This window comes from Nelumbo lutea, chromosome 4 (assembly GCF_056320005.1).
Source record: "Nelumbo lutea isolate HS-2025 chromosome 4, American lotus-T2T, whole genome shotgun sequence".
NCBI lineage: Eukaryota > Viridiplantae > Streptophyta > Magnoliopsida > Proteales > Nelumbonaceae > Nelumbo > Nelumbo lutea.
In genome coordinates this window covers 16,325,324-16,332,086 of record NC_142687.1, presented here as the reverse complement: position 1 = coordinate 16,332,086, position 6,763 = coordinate 16,325,324, and positions in this window count along the sequence as shown.

The following is a 6,763-nucleotide window of genomic DNA, read 5'->3' as shown; positions in this document are numbered from 1 at the left end:
CTTGGAACCAGACCGAATGGCGAGGTACTTAGCACAAAAAAATTGATTCATCAATTGGCGCCGTCTGTGGGAAATGCTACAAGAAGCTAAGTTTTCATCTTTTGTAAGGCTAAGTCATCTTTTTCCAGAAAGCTAAGTTCTCACCTTTTAGAAACTAAAGCTCTCACTTTCTAATTTCCATCTTTTATGAACTCAAAGGCACCTTTGAGCAGCATCAACACTCATAACAAATACTGATTACTGGGGGGCAAAAACATCAACACTCAGCTCGATGTATTCATGTCGATGCGGAACAGGTAGCAGTAGAATGACCTTGACAACTAGTAGTCAGGCGACAGGCACCTCAGTGTAAGGCTGTCTTCGTAGGTTGAGCCAATCATGGTTCCCATAGGAAGTTGATGGCCAACAGACTAAGCACCTCTACTGACTTTATTTCAACTCGGATAAAGCCTCATCAGTCATCTTCGTGAGGTATCCTCTACAAGATGAGCTTTTTGTGGCTTCCGTGGGAGTTGGCGGCCAACGGACTGCATGGACACCCTTGCTGGTCGAGCCTTCCAAAGCTCCCATGCGAACTGGTAACCTAAATTCAGTAGTGCTGCCCCTGTAGGTCGAGCTCCTAGTAGCTTCTTGTAGGAGTGGGTGACCGACATCACTAACGAGGCTGATGTAGCAAAGTCGTAGCTCTAAGGTGCCAAGCTGGTAAAAGACCTCGGCACCACATAAGACCCAGTCGCCTCTTCGGCATGGGCAAAATCAAGGGTAAGGAGAGTGGACTGCGAGTCACTCCTAGAGCCTAAGAGCTAAAGTGCCAAACTGATAAAAGACCTCAGCACCACATAAGACCTGCTCGCCTCTTCGGCATGGGAAAAATCAAGGGTAAGGAGAGTGGATTGCGAGTCGCTCCCAGAGCCTAAGGGCTAAAGTGCCGAACTAATAAAAGACCTCAGCACCCCATAAGACCCAGTCGCTTCTTCGGCATGGGCAAAATCAAGGGTAAGGAGAGTGGACTGCGAGTCGCTCCCAAAGCCTAAGGGCTATGGTGCCGAGCTGATAAAAGACCTCGACACCATATTAGACCCAGTCACCTCTTTTGCATGGGTGAAATATAAAGTAGTTCACATTCAACATGAGAAAACAAAGGAAAGACTAGTTTGCTCTCAGCACCATGATGGATGCAAGCTTGATTTCTTCATAGCCAACCTCCACCTCAGTTGTAGGCTCCGCATCAAACTCACTGGCTTGAACCAGCTCGAAGGATGCGGCGTCGAAGTCTACCTAGGTGGAGTGACCTGATAAAGCAGTCACACAGAACCCCCTCTTAAGGACGACATGATGAGCTTCACTCTTGAGGTACATAGCCGGATCACAAAACCTCTTGATGGTCACATCTCTAATAAGGTAGATGTCTTCGGGGTACCTGCTCCACCTCTCCTCGAGCAGATGAATTCGCTCTCGGGCCCCAAAAATAAAGATGGCGAAGTCCTGCACAAGGCTGCAAACACTTGGACTCTTCCGACCTGAGAAGAAAATTGAATCGACGCTTATGAGCTCATCGAATTAGTCATTCCAGGCCAAAAGGAGAAATCTACTCCCTTCGCCAAGTTACTTTCAGCTCGGAAGTGGGGGGCAATTGATGAGGGCGGATTTGGCCCTCTAATGACATTGTGACACATAGCATCTCGAAACAACTGGGTGACACCCGGAACCACTTAGGCAACAACTTGCCTTAGCCAAGATGATGGTGTCCCAGCTGGCGACCTGGCACTGTCATCTTCATCGTTGACCTAGCACTGACGCCGACCTAACGACTTGCCTTCACCGTTGACCTGGTGACCTGCCTTTATGCCGACCTAGTGACCTCGATGACAACTTAGGTCGGCTAGAAGCACCTCGTCCAGGGCCGACCTACAGCACCTCGTCACTGGCAGAAGTGACCTCGACGCAAGGATCGACCTCCCTCGAGGGCGTGTCGGCCTGACTAAGGTCCAGGTGGCGACCTGCGAGACGTACTCGCCGACAAATTCGGCATGCATATCCCAACACTCCCACGATCCTTGGAAGTTGGCCCACGTACCGAACATTCCGAAGGATGGTCAACGTGCATGGCAGTTGCCTCCGAGGATCTCAGACCGGTTAGGCACGTCCTCCCGAAAATCTTGGATGCGGTACGTGAGGCCTACACCAAACAAGGCCTATACAAAGGCACCAACCCCAATGACGCAAAGGGGCAAGTAAGCACATTCTAGCTCTCATACGTTATGATTTTTTAGCTCGCGATTTACTACTAGTTTACTGACTTAAGCATCGGAGCGACCTCGCCGAGTTAGTCACCTCGGGTCCTTTGATATTGATTGCTTGTAGGTTTCAACTACATAACTCAACAATTAATCCAGCTCGTCACCATTCAGTCAGGCATCAGAGTCACCTCTCCAACTCAGCACCTAATATGCCTCTAGCTCGGCCTGGTCAGCTCGACACCTAATATGCCTCTAGCTCGGCCTGGTCAGCTCGGCACTTAATTTGCCTCTAGCTCGGCCTAGTTAGCTCGACACCTAATCTGCCCTCAGATCAGCCTAGTTAGCTCGACACCTAATCTACCCCGAGCTCGGCCTGGTCAGCTCGTCCCCTTATCTGCCTCTAGCTCGGCCTATTTAGCTCAGCACCTAATCTGCCCCTAGCACGGCCTGGTCAGCTTGGCACTTGATCTGCCTCCAACTCGGTCTAGTCATCTCAGCATCTAGGTCATCATCCAACAAAAGTTCTCTACTTCGGCCTCTAAGTCATCGGCCACTTGGAAGCAGACCGCATGATGATGTACTTAGCACAAAAAAATTGATTCATCAGTTTTGATTTTTTAGTTTTTGGTTAATTCAATTTGGGTATTTTGGTTTTATAAAATTTCAATTTTGGTTTTGTTTTTTAGGTTTGGAAATTCAGTTAACTACAAAGACCAAATTAACTGAGTTTTATTGCTTTTTAGGTTTTTCTTAGGTTTGGATATTTTAATATATATATTATAGATACTATATATATAGTGACATTTAATACATATATAATATTTATAATATATATTAAAATATCTATAACTGAAAATTTCAATTTTGGGTATTTCGGTTTTTCATTGTTTTGGTTTTGATTCAACTTTTTCATTTAAATTTTTGGTTTATTCATTTTGGTTTTTAATCGAATAAACCATTTGCTCACCCTTACTCACCATGACTTTTCAAAATCTCTAGAGATCCCCATGCCAATAAGTTTTATTCTTCAAAATTCACCTTATGTTAGATCACTGTTAGTGACTAGACCTGTTCATGCATCGGGTTCTGGTCGGGCTTAGCCTCTGTATTAACAGAATATACCCAGGGTCGTGCATGACCAGAAAATTGGAAAAAGATTTTTTTTTTATTTTTCTATTCAATGAAAAACTGTTTTATTTATATTAAATGACCTCAAAACCTAAAAAATAATGAAATATCTTACTATTACTTGAAAAAATATAAGAATAATAAAGAAAAATATTATATATAATAAAATATATTTTTATTATATAAATAAATTATCAAGTTGGGCTTTTGCTTGGGCCACCTTTTTTGAAAAAGCCTAAGCCTAACTCGAAAAAAAGGTTGGGTCCGATGTTTTAGGCCTGAGCTTGAGCTTACGTGCTTGATATCTTGTCCATGTAAGCATTTAAGTATTTTACATGACCAAACTACCCCTAAAATGGCCATCCAACCTTGTTAAATATTTTTATGATAAAATTACCCTTGATTGCTCATATACATACAGACACGCTCATTAATATAAAAACCTCCCCTGAGATTTCTAACAATCATAAAAATCTCCTCTAAGTTTCATTTTAACAAAAATCTCCACACCTAATGCATTCTTTTTTAAAATACCCATTTTACCCTTATGTTTATCAATTTAGTTGGAGATTTACTAAAATACTCCTAAAAGAACTTTAAAATTTTGACTAAAAAAATTTCCTAAGTTAGATTAAAAGGAGCAAACTAATTTCATTTTGTAAACTCATTATGATCAAGTGAAGTTTAAAAGGGAAAATCTAGTATCAATCAACCAGCTCATCTCTTAACAAAGGCATTTCCACGTGAAAAAATTCACGCACTCTTGTCCAAGTTGGGTGTCACTCCTTTCTTGCGCACCACCTTGAGAGGGGTGTTAGAGTAAGAATCTTGGGCCACGTGGCCCACTTGCAAGAATTAGTTACTTTGTAACAAACTTGTCTTCTATCAGTTATTCACCACATGTATCTATAAATACATGTGTAAGGAATGAAACAACACAGATTATTTTTGTTTTTGATATCATTTTACATGGTATCAAAGCGGGTAATTGGAGTTTGATCCAAGACTCTAAAACTCTTTCATGGTATCTAAAACCAATGGAAGCTCATCCATGCCGCAGATCTTGGATCCTAGTTCACCATACTTCCTACACGCGTCAAACAACCCAAGGCTCGTTCTAATTTCATGCCTGTTCATCGAAGAGAATTATCCAGTATGGCATCAAATGATGAGAATGACACTTCATGCAAAGAACAAGCTCTGTTTCGTTGACGAATCATTGCCCCAACCACCCATCGCTTCACCAAAAGAAAATGCCTAGTCCAAATGCAATGTGACAGTGGCATCTTGGATTTTCGATTCCCTCTCTAAAGAACTATATGGAAGCATCGCCTTCATCGAATCTGCATCGAAAATCTAGTTGAGCTCCAAGAATGTTTTTCTTAGAGGAACGTTCCTTGCATACATCAACTAAAGGATGATCTATTTGTACTTTGACAAGGAGAATTAGGCATTTTTGTGCATTTCACCAAACTGAAAATGCTTTGGGATGAGCTAGCTAGCTTAACCGATTTGCCTAAATGTTTCTGTGGTGGCGCAACAAGACTCTTTGCCATTAAACGTGAAAAGGAACGTTTACACTAGTTTTTGATGGGACTTAATGAGTCCTATTATGTCATTCAATCAAGCATACTCAGATCACTACCACTTCCAATGTTAAATAAAGCCTATGCCCTTGTCCTCTAGGAAGAACGACACTAGACAATCTTGGTGATGCAGGGACTAGCACCGGAAGCTGCAGCCATGAACACTTCAACCAAGCCCCCATCTTGGTCCTCAACAACTAGTCATTCCAAATATTATTGCGAACATTGTAAACACAATGGACATACAAGAAACCGGTGCTACCAACTAGTGGGATATCCATCTGGATGGGATAAATCCCAATCAAATCGATGGGGTGATAATTAGTGATCCAACTCCTGTGCAACTTTCAAAGCCACCAAAGCATCAACCAGTAGCACTCCTTCACTTACCACTCTAATAGTCCAACAGATAAATCGGATTCTGTCCCTCATGAACAAAGAATTTGATGCCATTTCTGCCAATATCGCTAGTAAGACTACAACCAATGTTGAGTGGATACTAGATAGTGGTGCCACAGATCATATGATTCCATCCCCATCATGCTTTCTTGATTATATCACATTCGATAAACCCAAGATTGTTCGACTACCCAATGGAGACTCTATTACAGCCATATCATAGGGGTCTATATCCCTGGGATCTTTGATCATTACAAATGTGCTTTATATACCTCAATTTACAAGTAATTTGCTATTTGTCAGTAGACTAACACAACGACTCAGTTGTGTTATTTCCTTCCTTTCTTCCATCTATATTCTCCAGGACTTAGCCTCCAAGAAAGTGATTGGGGTGGAGAATCAACATGAAGGCCTCTACCAGTTCACCTTCGCCTCTTCTCAATCACTTGCTCACACTGCCACCACAACCCCAACCTCAGTCATCTGGCATTATCACTTAGGACACGCTTCTCATCAATGCCTCTCTTCAATACTTGGTGTTCCCATCAATGTTTCAAACTATTGTTGTTATGCTTCCCACCAAGCAAAGTAAACTCAAATCTCTTTCCCATAAGCTAAACAAAATCCTCTCAACCTTTTTAGCTAGTGCATTGTGACATTTTTTTTAGGGGGGGGGGGGTATAAAATTCCATTATACACTGGAACACACTACTTCCTCACATTGGTTGATGATTTTACCAAGTGTACTAGGATTTTTTTACTTCAGAATAAATCAGAAGCAATTGTTTTCTTGCTTTTTTTTGTGTTATGATTCCCTGGTAGTTTGGGTATTCCATTCAAGTTGTGCGTTCAGATAATGGATTTGAGTTTTATGCTCGCCTTCTTCAAAATTACTTCACTACACAGGGCATTGAACATCAGCATAGTTGTGTAGACACACCCTAGCAGAATGACATGGCTAAGAGGAAACATCAGCATTTGTTTTCATGCTCACATGCCAATCTCATTCTTGGGTGAGTGCCTACAAACAATAGTTTACATTATCAACCGACTAACCACACCTATTCTATTTGGAAAATCACCCTATGAAATGTTATTTCACACCCCACCATCTTATGACCACATCCTCTATTATGCCCAAGTGCGATCCATACCCTATGACAAATTTGCTAGCAAATCCATTAGATGTGTTTTTGTGGGCTATTTATATGGCCAAAAAGGATATCGGCTTTATAACCTTGAAACCAACCAATTATTTACAAGTTGAGATGTCACCTTCTACGTGTCTCAATTCCCTTACTCAAATCAGTAATGTAATGTTGACCAATCTCCACCAACACTACGACTCTTTCCCCCTACAAACCCAACATTTAATCACTTCACTATACCAACAACTTCCCATGAATTTCA